Below are 14,528 nucleotides of genomic sequence, written 5' to 3' on the forward strand. Positions count from 1 at the left end.
TAGATGAAAATGTCATTGTGCATCTCATATTCTATCATTACTGCTTAATTTCCACTCTACCCCGTTCTTACTCAGAAATAAAACATCCAGTTTGCTACATGTTCTGGAAAAACAGCATATAAGGAACCTAGCATTTATATTCATGGCAGTTTAGAGACCATTTCTGTCTTATGAAATATTTACATGCTTTGTTGCATTGAAGCATTTTTGGCATTTCCTCTCCATCAATCCTCAATTCCCATTGGCCATATTGGGTTTCATATTGGAAATCCCCTGCGCCTTGACATTACAGAAAAGAGGGACATTGGAGGAATGTCAGACATTGGCACCCAACATTCACCACTCCACACCATAACATTCAGGTAGAGGAGCATTATTATGATTAAGCTAAGTCACAAATTGCAATCTGCCCTTCGGCATGCCTGTGTCACATTCATTGTAGTACCAGTAGCTGTGAAGGTCACAATTTAGGCCCCGGGAGAAAAGAGGTGTTGAGAGATTGGCAAGTAGACTCTGATTGGCTGAGGTGTTGCCATGGAGAAAGCAATGGGAACCCTCAGCTCCCCAAACTTTTTGGTAATTCAGAAAAGGCAGGCTTGAATATATGTCTTTGACTTGCAGAAAACGAGTCCCTGCATCTGAATGTATGTTTCTTTGAACAAGAATAAATGAGCTAAGTGGACAAGTTTATTTGATTATCTAAAATTTCTTGACAGTATTATGATCCCAGATCAGACTCCAACAGTGGCTAGGATAGTGGACAGAAACCCCGATATTTTATTTTAATTTTGTAAGACTGTGAGGATACCTCGCTCCAGGACTGATTACACAAAGAAATAGGGATATGGGATTTCGAACTTCATTTCTAACAGTATTATAGAATTTACAGGCAGAAGGAGGCCATTCGGCCCATCGAGTCTGCACCGGCCCTTACAAAAACCACCCTACTCAGACCCACATATCTACCCTATCCATGTAACCCAGTAACCCCCACTTAACCTTTTTGGACACTAAGGGCAATTTAGCATGGCCAATCCACCTAACCCGCACATCTTTTGACTGTGGGAGGAAACCGGAGAACCCGGAGGAAATCTCCGCAGACACGGGGAGAATGTGCACACTCCGCACTGACAGTGACCCAGACGGGAATCGAACTGACAGTGACCCAGCCGAGATTAAAATATCTTTAACATCACATGAGAACATAACTTACAATTACTCCTTCAACAATACTACTCAGTACAATGAATGCAATACCCTTAATTGCTAACTTTGTTTATGCTTAAACAACAAGAAAAAAAATCAGGGGCAAGATTCTCCCAGCCCCGCGCCGGGCCGGAGAATCCCCGCGAACGGGCCACGCCGCCGGCATGCGATTCTCCGCAGTGCGGAGAATCGGCGCCATTGGCGCCAGCGTGGTTGTCGTGGCGCCGGTCGCGGGCCGCTCTGCGCGGCGGCCCGCCAATTCTCCGGCCTGGATGGGCCAAGCGGCCATAGGAAAAGAGCCGAGCCCCACCGGCGCCGTTCTAACCTGCTCTGGGCTGGCGGGACTTTGGCATGTAAGGGTCAGGTGGGAGGGGGGTCTGACCCCGGGGGGGGGCCCTCCATAGTGGACTGGCCTGCGATTGGAACCCACCCATCGGCGGGCCGGCCTCTGTGGCTGGGGGTCTCCTTACCTACGCCGGCCTCTGTAGCCCTGCGCCATGTTGCTTCGGGGCCGGCGCGTTGAAGGAGGTCATTGCGCATGCGAGCATTGGTGCCGGCGCCACTGCGCATGTCCTTGTTGGCGCCGGTGCAACTGCGCATGCGCGGATCACGCGGCGCACAGTTCGCGCCGGGATCTGCAGCTGGAGCGGCGCAAACCGCTCCAGTGCCGTGCTGAACCCCTGTAGGGGCCAGAATTAGGAGTGAGACGCGATTGCGTTTACGACAGCATGGACACTCTGCCGCGGGATTGGAGAATCCCGCCCCACCGCTCTCAATCCACTGTAACTACCAATGGCACATCAGACTATTTACTTTACAGAGATGTTTTTTGTGAAAGAGAGATCTTCCGACACAGCTTTAATGAAATGGGACTGGATTCTCTGTTTATGAGACTGAGTCCCCAGGCCGGTGTGAACACAGTGGTGTTTCATGGCAGGAAAACTGGCACAAAACGGCCACCGATTTGCCATTTTGCTGGCGGCTAGGGAGGCAGCATAGAGATTCCAGCTCTAGATGCCGATATGGCCCAGAGCATTGCTGGGTCCATGACCATGCATGCGCACGGCGGCGGCTTGCAGCAGCCATGCCGTGCTTCATGGCAGACTCAGCCCGCGGATCTGGACCGTAAAAATAGTACCCCCCTTCGTCTGCTTGCGCGCCCAGGACTGTCCGCCCAATGTGCCCCCTGCCTTAAATGAAGTCCCTCTGCCCGCGGATCAGCCCTCTCCCAACTGTGGCGGCGCTGAACTGAGTCCACAGCCCCCACATGTCCAACGCCGTTGGGAACTTCGATGATTGGGGCAGAGCATCGTGGGGTGGGCCTCGGGCAATGGCCTGAGGCTGTGGATATGTGGCGCGGCCGGGAGTGGAGCATCACAAAAGCACAATTACAGGAAACATTTGGGGAGGAATTCTCCGACAACCCGCCGGGTCGGAGAATCGCTGGAGGGCCGCGCGAACCTCGCCACGCCGTCCCGACGCCGGGAAGCAATTCTCCGCACTGCGGAGAATCGACGTGGTCGGCGTGGCACCGGTCGGGGTATGCGCCGACTCTCCGGCCGAGGACGGCACGGACCGGCGCGCCGATTCTCCGGGCCGGATGGGCAGAGCGGCTGTCAACAAAAAGCCGAGTCCCGCCGGCACCTTTCTAACCTGCTGTGGGCCTGTGGGACCTCGGCGTTGAAGGGTCCGGGTGCGGCCTGTGGGGTGGGAGGTGGGTCCGACCCCTGGGGGGGGGGGGGGGCCTCCATAGTGGCCTGGCCCGCGATCAGGGCCCACCGATCGGCGGGCCGGCCTTTCTGCCCCCTGGCCTCTTTTCCTCCCCATTTGGCGTCGGGGCCACCGCGGCGAAGAAGGCCACTGCGCATGCGCTAGTTGGCGCCGGCCCAATTGCGCATGCGCGAGTTGGCGCCAGCTCAACTGCGCATGCGCGGTCCCCGCGGTGCCGGATTCAGGCCAGGATCAGTAGCTGGGGTGGCGGAGGACGCTCCAGCGCCATCCTAGCCCCCTGTGGGCCGCAGAATGGAGTCCCGGAATGGGTGTCGACGCCGGAGTAAAACACTCCCGTTTTTACTCCGGCGTCACACTTAGCCGCCCATTGGGAGAATATCGCCCTTTGTTTTTGGTTTTGCAAGTGTGGACTGGTTGAGAATGGTCTGTATTCTGCCTATTGTGAACATTCAAGGAACATATTGTTTGGTTCTACCAACTAATTGTTGAGGCATCGGGCCTTGTACCTGGCATTGAAAGGACATAAATGCATACACAACATTGTTCAATTGTGTGGTCAGAAGAAAGTATTTTTGAACTGACGGCAGCATCTTGACATTTAGCCTTGCGAGAAGCGACATGCATTCCTGTGTAGAGTGCTGTTGTCTGCAAACAAAAGGAAAATATTTAAGCTTTATGTCTGTTTTGAATTACCCAGAGGCTTGAAGCGCCTTCAGTACCAGGCGGCTTTCTCCATGGCAATGCCTTTGAGAACCAGAGTTGACTTGCCAATCAAGCAGCACTTCTTTTCTCCTTTGGTATAAATTGTTGTGATTGTTTGAAATTTGGCATTCTTACATTTGTCCTCATTAGTCCATGCCGATAAATTTCAGCAACATGGGCGAAATTCTCCGGAAACGGCGCGATGTCCGCCGACTGGCGCCCCAAACGGCGCCAATCAGATGGGCATCGCGCCGCCCAAAAGGTGCGGAATGCTCCGCATCTTTGGGGGCCGAGCCCCAACATTGAGGGGCTAGGCCGACACCGGAGGAACTTCCGCCCCGTCAGCTGGCAGAAACAGCCTTTGTTGCCCCGCCAGCTGGCGCGGAAATGACATCTCCGGGCGGCGCAGGCGCGGGAGCGTCAGCGGTCGCTGACAGTTTCCCACGCATGCGCAGTGGAGGGAGTTTCTTCCACCTCCGCCATGGTGGAGACCGTGGCGGAGGCGGAAGGGAAAGAGTGCCCCCACGGCACAGGCCCGCCCGCGGATCGGTGGGCCCCGATCGCTGGCCAGGCCACCATGGGGGCAACCCCCCGGGCCAGATCGGCCCACGCCCCCCCCCAGGACCCCGGAGCCCACCCACGCCGCCTTGTCCCGGCGGTAAGGTAGGTGATTTAATTCATGCCGGTGGGACAGGCAATTTATCGGCGGGACTTCGGCCCATTCGGGCCGGAGAATCGAGTGGGGGGGCCCGCCAACCGGCGCAACGCGATTCCCGCCCCCGCCGAATCTCAGGTGCCGGAGACTTCGGCAACCAGCGGGGGCGGGATTCACGCCAGCCCCCGGCGATTCTCCGACCCGGCGGGGGGTCGGAGAATGTCGCCCCTGGTCTTTCTTTTCAGCAATAAAAGAACAAATTGGGATCATTAAAGTAGTCTTCTTCTAGGTATTCATTTTAAATCTGCCAGATTGAACTTTCCAGAACAAAATTCAGCTGAATCAATACCATCATTCCTCTGCTAAATTATTGAATGTGATCTGATTTTTTGAATGGGAACTGATTTTTGAATGATTTCTATCCCATACATTGCTTGAACATCAATAAGATCGTGAAATATCTTAATTTAAAGAATAAACTCTGTTAAATGTTAGTTTATCATAAAAAACAGAACAACAAATTTAGCATCAGTGAATTTTACTACACAATTTTAATATTTGAACATAATCCTTTGGTTAAAAAAAAAAAATTTAATTTGCAATAGTCAGTGACGTGCATCCCACCCTAGGTTTCTCTGACCAGAAAACACTACTTTAATAAACAGAGCAGCCATGGAACTGGTATGGAAATACAATTATGCAATATTCAGTAGTGACAAAATGGACTGAGATGAGTCAAACAACATACTCGTTCTGACTGAATGTGTATATTCTGAACCTGCATTCCAAACAGGTTAGATAGAATTAGTTCCACTTTTGAAAAGCTTTCAATTATATTGTCCTTCCATAATCAAGAACCTTTTGTTTTCTTCCTGAGTGTACGCACACTGTTGCAGTGACTGTGTTTGACATGAAAAAGCTTTTGACAAGCTAAAATATCCCTATTTATTTCATATCCTACAGTGTTAGTTTTGAGGATGCGTTTTGCTGGTGCATGCAGATTCTTTGCTGTTTGGCAAAATGCTCTGGCAACAAACCACTCAATGTCTGCTCTATTTGAATGGAATCAAAACTATATCCTGTCATTTTGTTTGCTTTTGATTTGGAATTTGCTGGGCCAAGAAAATGACTTCACTCCAGCATCAAAATTGCCCATGTTTGTGGCACTAATGAAGTCTCAACGCATGCTGTTCATATGTGTTAATATTTTCATCAATTCCAGTAAGTTGATTCATTTTATGAATGCGATTCATCAGTTTATGGACCCCTTGGAAGATGAAATGAATCTCAACATCTATTCACATCTTTGGCCTGCAAGCTGTCCCCATATTCTTTGCCTCCTTTTATTTGCCAAAGGAGAATATAAGGTATTGGGGTATTTCAACATCCATACCCAATTAGCTAGAATAAGATTGAATATATTGTTTATGATGTTGATTTTCAGATCTAGCTGTTTGTCCTCGTCTCTCTGGGATAAAATCTAATTAATTAGAATGGGAGCTGTTCATGACATGAGTGTTCCTCAGGTTGAACTTGCTCTGTTTATTGAAATCCAAAACAGTTTTTTGAAAGCTAAGCATCAGGAGTGAAAGTAATAAGGTGACAAGTGAATAGATTTGAAAGATGTTTTGTATTTCCTAAGCCTCTCTGTACATTGTTTCACCTTCAAGCTACATCTCTTATATTTTGGTTAAGTTCTTTTCCGACTTTAAGGTGTGAAAAGTTGGCTAGAAATGGTAGGCAGAGGCCAATGTGTGCCTTTTCTCTTTTATCTTCTGGATAAAAAGAGAAGGGGGCGCAGACGGTCGGGATCAGGGCCGAGGACACCGTTCTCCACCACGTAGCCGAGTATGGCGAGGCGGGTGGTGCCGAAAACACATTTTGCCTTGTTGTGCGTGAGATTGAGGCGTTTGGCAGTTTGGAGGAATTTAGTGAGGTTGACGTCATGGTCCTGCTGGTTGTGGCCGCAGATGGTGATGTTGCCCAGATACGGGAAGGTAGCCCGCAGTCTGTTCTGGTCCACCATTCGGTCCATCTCCCGTTGGAAGACCGAGACTCCATTGGTGACGCCAAAGGGTACCCTAAGAAAGTGGTAGAGGCGGACGTCCGCCTCGAAGGCCGTGAAGTTACGGTCCTCCGGGCGGATAGGGAGCTGGTGGTAGGCAGATTTCAAGTCTATGGTGGAGACACCCGGTACTGTGCAATCTGGTTGACCATGTCAGATATGCGGGGGAGGGGATACGCATCAAGCAGCATGTACCGGTTGATGGTCTGACTGTAGTCAATGACCATGCGGTGTTTCTCGCTAGACTTGACTACCACCACTTGGGCTCGCCAGGGGCTGGTGCTGTGAGAAATTATCTTTTCCGAGAGAAGGCGCTTAATCTCCGCTCGAATGAATTGGCGGTCCCCGAAACTGTAACACTGACTTTTAGTAGCCACGGGCTTGCAGTTGGGGGTGAGATTAGCAAACAGTGAAGGTGGGGGGGATCCTGTGCATGGAGAGACTACAGGTGGGACCCGGGGGGGGATCAGGGAAGAACTGGGGGTTGGAGACCGTGAGGGGGGGGGAGGGGGCCGTTAAAATGCAAGGTGAGGCTGCGCAGGTGGCATTGGAAGTCCAGGCCGAGGATCGCGGCGGCGCAGAGATGAGGGAGGACCATGAATTTGAAATCCTGGAACACCGCGCCGTTCACTGAGAGGGTGACGACGCAGTAGCCCGAAACCTCGGCCGACTGGGAGTTGGAGGCCATGGAAATATGCCTGCGCATGGGTAGTACCTTGAGGGAGCAGCGGCGCACGGAGTCCGGGTGGAGGAAGCTCTCCGTGCTGCCGCTGTCAAAGAGGCAGGTAACAGTGAAACAATTTACCTGAATCTCCATGGTGGATCTGGCGAGCTGATGCGGTCGGTCCTGGTCGAGGACGATGGATGCGATGGTGGAGCTGTTGGAGAAGGGTGCCGGATCCGGGGAGCGGCCTGCGGAAGAAGGTGGCGGCGCCCAGGCGACGTAGGCTGCTGTTGGAGGCCAGGTTGCTGTCGGCGGCTGCATCTCAGTTGTTTGCAGCATTTCGGTCGAGTGCGCAGGACCGGAAGTGACGATCGACGGTGGACCGGAAGTGACATAAGTCGGGTTTCCGGGCGGCGCCCATGCAGACCACGTGGAGGGGGGGCCAGAGGTCGAGTGCGCAGGACCGGAAGTGACGATCGGCGGCGGGGCGGACCCGGAAGCGATGATCGGCGGCGGACCAGAAGTGACGTGCGGCAGACCGGAAGTGACGTGCGGCGGGCCGGAAGTGACGAGAGCCGGGCCGGGGATAATCAAAGATGGCGGCGCCCCTGCGTCGCACATGTCGAATAGCGAGCCGGGAACCGAGGATGGCCCTCTGCTAACAGACGTTTTTGTATTGCAAAATTATTTATTCCACACACCAATCGGTCGCGGAGCATCTCATTTAACATCAGGCCAAATTCATAAACCTCTGCTAATCGTCTTAATCTTGTTAAGAAATTAGTGACTGACTTCCCGTGTCTCGGAATGCTGAGTAAAACCGGTACCTTTGCTGGTTCAGAGGTGGCTTAGGGTCCTAGTGCTCTTTTACTGAGTCCGTCAATTGCTGGAAAGTTTTCGTGTCCGGTGCCTCCGGAAAAGTGAGACTGCGCACAATGGCAAAAACTGCCGGCCCACACGCGGTCAGCAGAATGACCAGTCACTTTTCATCCCGAACTATATCGTTCGCTCTAAAAAAGTACTTAATCCACTCTACATATTGGGCTCAGTCTTCCACTGCAGGGTCAAAAGAATCCAACGTCCCGAATAAAGGCATTTTGCTTGTCAGTGCTTACTCTCAATATGTGGCGGCTGATAATGAGCAGGTTCCTTTGGGTTGTTTCTTTTTCCTTGTCGCAACTGTCATAAGTCCAGAGAGGCGGAAGTCCCTACACCAGAATCCCTTTTATTAACAAAACCAACAGGAGTACAACCATGTGCATTCAGCTTGCTACCTACACTGGGAGTGCAGAGGATCTGCCACTCCGTTATATACAAAGAAGGGGTTCCCTGATTGGCCCATTAATCAGGGAACTCGTATTCCAATTGGCCAATCTCAAAGGCCTGGTCTCAGTCATTACAGGGTGGTAGTTGTACATTTGAAATATTTAGAAATCTTTCAAAGAGGCGGGACACAATAGGCTACTTTTGTAGCCATCTGGGATGGCCACTTCCAGAATACAAAATGGATGCCCGCAATGAATGAAGGAAACTATGGACAATGTTAAGAAAGCAAGCAGGCACAGAGCCTGTATGAATATTGACGAAACAGCTCCCAGACGGGACTGAAACTGGAGGGCAATTAGCATATTGATGGCCCATCTCCGGGAACAAAGGAAAGACACTCAAGCAACCGATCTAGCTCCAGACATCACGGTGCCAGTTCCCCAAACTGAAAGCATAAACAAAGCAAGGCCAACGGCCACATAGGACCCGCCCAGCCATCAGAGCACCCAACCCTTTATTGGTCAAGATCAATACGAGTGATCAAGATACGGCCCAATTAATTGGGGCCAAGTTCAAGGCCCGCCCAAAAGCGTGCGAAACTCCTTCGGGTATAAGAAGAAGGCCCGAGAGAGAATCACGCTCTTGGAATTGGCTCTCAAAGCGGAGAGAACCTTCCACCAGCTGCACCAGAAGCAAGTAAGTCCAAGGTCAACGCTCGCTACCAGACGGACGACCTTAGCTGTTCTCCTGTATAACTTCGAATCCAACAACCTCAGATCCGAACAACGGCCATTGTTCCTCTGACTGAGTGGGCACCCGAAGCTAAGTATAGGTGTTAGCGTTAGAGATAGTTTAGTTTGTAGTATTTTGTGCATGGGTAGATATTACTGTGTGTGTAAATAAATAGTATTGACTTTGAACTAACTAACTGGTGTAACGGCTCTTTGATCAGTATTCGGGTTTGAACTTTGTGGCGGTATCGAAAGATACCTGGCGACTCTAAAGCAAACATAATGAGGATTAAGGAAGGCGACCATATTGACCGCCATATTTAGAAACAGAGAAACAGAGCAACACTTTGTAAAATAATGTCCTGTGACAATGGAGGGAAGATCATGGACTGAGTCGTGAATTTGTTGCATTCTCGTAGGCAGTGAGTTAGTATTAATGGTGGTGGTTCCGCTTGGAGACCAGTAACTTGTGGTAAGAATGATTCCACGTTCCCTGTTTTAGAACTGCCCGAGATCCCAGCAAGCTCAGAAATACAGAAGTAAATGGCAAACTCAAACAAATTATCAATTTAAATCTTCCATTAAGGATATTAAACGCATCTTGCCCTGAACTATCGACGGGGCTTTTCAGGCCTATCCCCCAGTGGCTTTGTTCCGATGACGGAGGTGACTCACCATTGACTGCTGCTGGGATCCTCCAGTGCTGCTGGTGTCTCCACCATTTTGCATGGTTCACCTTCCCACCATCGGGACCTGCCACAGGCTGGTCACCTTCAGCAGGTCCAGAAGATCTCCCAAGCCGGAAGGGCAGAAAATCCCATCTTTATTCTTCTCTGGAGTAAATACTCAAAAGATCTTCAGATTTCTTCATAGTTTCATCACAGAAGGTCAGTTTGATTGCTATTTTCTGTACTATGTCCAGCATCTGGATCAGCACCTTTGGGAATTTATCTGTTTTGAAGGTGTCACATCGAGTCAGTGTGTTGTTGATATTTTTGCCAAAATATAGTGAACTGCATGCAACAGTACTATGGTCTGAAGTCATTATGTGTAATTACAAAGACCAGGGGCGAAATTCTCCTACCCGCCCCGCCACATTTCTGCCCCGACCGGCCGGCGGGAGTCTCCGTAACACCGGCCGGTCAATGGGGTTTCCCATTGTGGGGCAGCCCCACGTCGTCGGGAAACCCCCCAGTGCCGGCAAAACGGAGACTCCCGCCGGCGGAGAATGACGCCCATGATGAGCATTCTGCCCTGCTGTTACATGTTATCCGATCCAATTCTCTTCCTGCAGCTAGTGTTGTGCGAAGACAGACTTAATTTGTTTCCATAGTTATTCATTCCTGGAACAGGTCACTAGTCTCACAGCATGTCTGACCAGGAGGCTCTCCCACTCTCACTGCCAGCCATTGGCGTGTCAGAAGGATTTGCAGGATGACATTCAACCTGTTTGACTGCGTTATGAATGCACCTTCCTTGGCTGTCAGTTCCTGGGGTGGGACTTGAACCTGGAACTTCTAGCTCAGAGCAGGGATGCCATCCACTGCACCTGAAGACCTCCTGCTGCATGTTAATCTGCTTGGTTCAGCAACTGTTCAATATGTCCATGTCTCTCTCCCGTGTTGTTTTGTGTTCTGTCATCTGGGGCGAAATTCTCCGTAATCGGCGCGATGTCCACCGGCCGGCGCCAAAAACGGCGCAAATCAGTCCGGCATCGCGCCGCCCCAAAGGTGCGGGATCCTCCGCATCTTGAGCGGCCGAGCCCTAACCTTGAGGGGCTAGGCCCGCGCCGGACTGATTTCCACCCCGCCAGCTGGCGGGAAAGGCCTTTGGTGCCCCGCCAGTTGGCGCGGAAATGACATTGCCGGGTGGCGCATGCGCGGGAGCGTTAGTGGCCGCTCACGGCATCCCCGCGCATGCGCAGTGGAGGGGGTCTCTTCCGCCTCCGCCATGGTGGAGACCATGGCGAAGGCGGAAGGAAAAGAGTGCCCCCACATGCCCGCCCGCGGATTGGCGGGCCCCGATTGCGGGCCAGGCCACCGTGGGGGCACCCCCTGGGGTCAGATCGCCCCGCGCCCCCCCCCCCCAGGACCCCGGAGCCCACCAGCGCCGCCTTGTCCCGCCGGTAAGAGAGGTGGTTTAATCCACGCCGGCGGGACAGGCATTCCAGCAGCTGGACTTCGGCCCATACGGGCCGGAGAATCGCCGGGGGGGGGCGCCAACCGGCGCGGCGCGATTCCTGCCCCCGCCGAATCTCCGTGCCGGAGAATTCGGCAACCGGCGGGGGCGGGGGCGGGATTCACGCCAGCCCCCGGCGATTAGGGTCGGAGAATCCCGCCCCTGGAGCTTTTAATTTATACTCCAACTTTTTGGGTGCTATTCTCCTCCCCCATGCCAGGGTGGAGAATCGCCGGGGCGCTGCGCGAATCGCACCACGCCGCCCCGACCCTCGCACGCGATTCTCCCACCCCTGGAAACCAGCGGCGTGCGATTCGCACCGGACTGCTCGGAGAACCGGCGAGCAGCGATTCTCCAGCCCGGATGGGGCAAGCGTCCGTTACGACCAGACAGGTTCCCGCCGGCGCCGTCCACCCCTGGTCGCTGCCGGTGGGTACTCTGCGGGAACGCTGGTGGGGCAGCCTGTGGGGGAGGGAGGGGGTCCTTCACTGGGGTGGCCTCCGATGGGGTCTGGCCCGCGATCGGGGCCCACCGATCGGCAAGTCAGCCTCTCCCCCCCCCCCCCGGGCCTCCCTCCTTCCGACGTGCGTAAGACGTTCCCCGCGCATGCGCAACTGCGCATGTGTCGGATTGGGCTGCCCCAACTGCGTATGCGCGGATTGGCGCCGCGCACATTTGGCACCGTGTAAGGACGCTGGAGCGGTGTGAACTGCTCCAGTGCCATGCTGTTCCCCTATGGGGGCCAGGCTACGTCATGCCCGGGCCCTGTTGGCGCCGTTGTGAAACGCAATGGTGTTTACGACGGCGCGAACACTTGGCCTCCATATGGGAGAATCACCCCCTTTATTTTCCTTCCCAAGCCCGATTGCTATAACGTGCTGTTTACCACTCAGAAGTCCCTTGGCCCTGTAGATCTCTTCAGATTTGGTTTTCTACTCCTTTGTTCTTATAATTTATTCTCCCCCTCCTATTTGGCATTATCTTAATAATTAGATATTGTTGTTTCTGTCCTCAATCATTTATAGTCACTAAAATCAGCAATGCTCCAAGCACTGATCTTGCGGCATCTCAATGGTGATCTGCTGTCACGATCTACAACTCACTGCACAGCCATCACCTGTTTTCTTTGTTTCAACAATTTTTAGTTCAATTTAGAAACTTGACTCAAACCTTGTGAATCGTCACTTACCTGACTCAGTAACATATGGCTAACTATTTTGATACATGACGCCACAGAATTCCACTGGCAATAACGTCTATCATTCTCTTAAGGAATTCCAATTAATTTGTTGGAAGAGATTCCTTCTTATCCTCAAATCTATCCAGGTGTTTGTGTTCTTTATTTCATGATGCTTTCTAACACATTAACCAATGCAGAAGTTTGGCTTGCTGTAGTTCACAATGTGAACCGTCTGCTCCTTTTAATTTATTTATGTTGTTTGGTATTTTCTAATACTCGAAGATCAATCCTCATGTTCAAGGGGATGTACCTAATTTTGATGACCGCTGATTCCATCTGTATGGAGTTTATCGTGACAGGGTTTCCTTTGATTGTTCAGTCCATCAATGGCTTCATAGTCTAAAATTTCCATTCTTATTTTTAGTTTATTCGTGGGATGTGGGCATTTATTGCTCATCTTTCTTGTGAAGGTGATAGTGGTTCATCTTCTTAATTGCTGCAGTCCATGTGGCCAAGATAATCCCACAGTGCCGTTAAGCAAGTCAGGATTTTGATCCAGCAATGATGAAGATTATTTGTTTTGAAGTGAAGCGGCATGTGACTTGGAGAGAAATCTAGAAGCGATGGCGTGCCCATGTGCCTGCTATCTTTGTTCTTCACAATTTTGGGAGATTTTATTCAGGAAGCCTTAAGGAGTTGCAGAAGTGCTTCATGTACATGGTACATGCTGTACACTGGGGTGGAGGGAATAAATGTTTCTATTGGTGGATAGGATGTCAATCAAGCAGGCTGCTTTGAATTGGATGCTGTTGAGTTCCTTGAGTGTCCTGATGTTCCATATCTCAAGCAGGTGGTTTTTTCACATGTCTTCCAGGGACTCTGCTGAATGGTCACAGGATATTACTGAGAAGAGCAGCCACAATGACTGGTCCACTTAGTGGGCACTTTAATTGCCTTGGCAATGCTACCCAAGCGATCGGATCTTTCTATCATATTGTAATAAATTTCAGTCTGAATCAGCTGGGTGTCCCCGGTGCCTAAGCAAACAGTAACATCGAATAGCCTTGGATTCTGACTTCCATTCTGCATGGTTTCTGTTGGGCAGAAAGAAATAAAATTCCTTTCAATTTCAACTCTAACAGCACCTTTTCTGATAAGGGTTCCTTAACACATTGTTCACTATCCAAGCCACTGTTGTGCCTGGAGTTAGGTTTTGCTCCTTACGCATTTTTACATGTTTTTCAACTTATCTGCAGTAAATTGAAGTCACCTATTATTTTTGTTCCTGTATACACGTCATTTATTTGACTGCATTTTTCAAAACTATATCCATTGCAGTTTCCTCCCCATCATGTGTCTTATCATTATTTCCATCTTATTTGCACGCACTCCAGAGAAATTTAACGCTACTGCTTATAATCAATTTCCCTTTCGCAGGAAAGGTCACAAACCTTCCCAGGTAGTCTTTCCTCTCCACAAGATAATCAGTACTCATGTACATTCATCCAATCAGTGTAGTAATTAAAGGGGACTATGCAATGGTTTAATCACAGGCCCCCATCTCCAACAAAAAACTACAAATTCCCTATTTTCTCTCCTCAAAGTCCAAGCATTTATATTTAGAGCTTTGAGGTATAAATTCCCCCAGTGAAATACATATTGATTTTTTTCATCCTTTCCCTGTGTAGTCATATCTTTACAGTGTGCATATTTAACAGGAGATCAGTATCTCCACTTGGACCGTCATTCAACAGTTTCCGCTCTGTGTAACGACATTCAGCTTTTATATCTTTTCACTTTTCATCACCCTGCGCCTCCCTCTTACAAGATCGACTCTGCATGCCCTTCCTCTATCTTATACATTCAAATTCTTCATTGTCACCCCATTTAACCCCTGCAAAGACATGAAACTGATTTGATTCAGATGAAGGTAGTGAAAGAATTTCTGAGGAAATATAATGGATTTTGTCGGAAAATAAATCTGCAGGATGTGCTCTCAATCTTTCAGATTCTCCTGATGCACCTTGACATATAAAGTCATGATGATGAAAGATTGCATGATCAGACAGAATTGTCCTATGGCCTAGTGGAATATATATGAATGATTTATAAGTAACTTTTTTTGAAGTGAAGTAGCACAATATAAAACT

The 14,528-nt window shown here is 50.5% G+C and overlaps 1 protein-coding gene and 1 long non-coding RNA gene across 27 annotated transcripts in view; one reads left to right on the forward strand and one right to left on the reverse strand.

The window, feature by feature from the left end:
- Positions 1-14,528, forward strand: part of LOC140388298 (contactin-4-like) — a 3,617,424-nt gene that overhangs the window by 1,998,037 nt on the left and 1,604,859 nt on the right. The gene's annotated exons all lie outside the window — the stretch shown is intronic.
- Positions 13,264-14,528, reverse strand: part of LOC140388297 (uncharacterized) — a 92,800-nt gene continuing 91,535 nt past the window's right edge. Inside the window, exon 4 of the long non-coding RNA XR_011934136.1 lies at positions 13,264-13,472. This is a non-coding gene — a long non-coding RNA (uncharacterized lncRNA). The remainder of the gene's footprint in view (positions 13,473-14,528) is intronic.

The sequence above is a fragment of the Scyliorhinus torazame genome, chromosome 13, assembly GCF_047496885.1.
Source record: "Scyliorhinus torazame isolate Kashiwa2021f chromosome 13, sScyTor2.1, whole genome shotgun sequence".
NCBI lineage: Eukaryota > Metazoa > Chordata > Chondrichthyes > Carcharhiniformes > Scyliorhinidae > Scyliorhinus > Scyliorhinus torazame.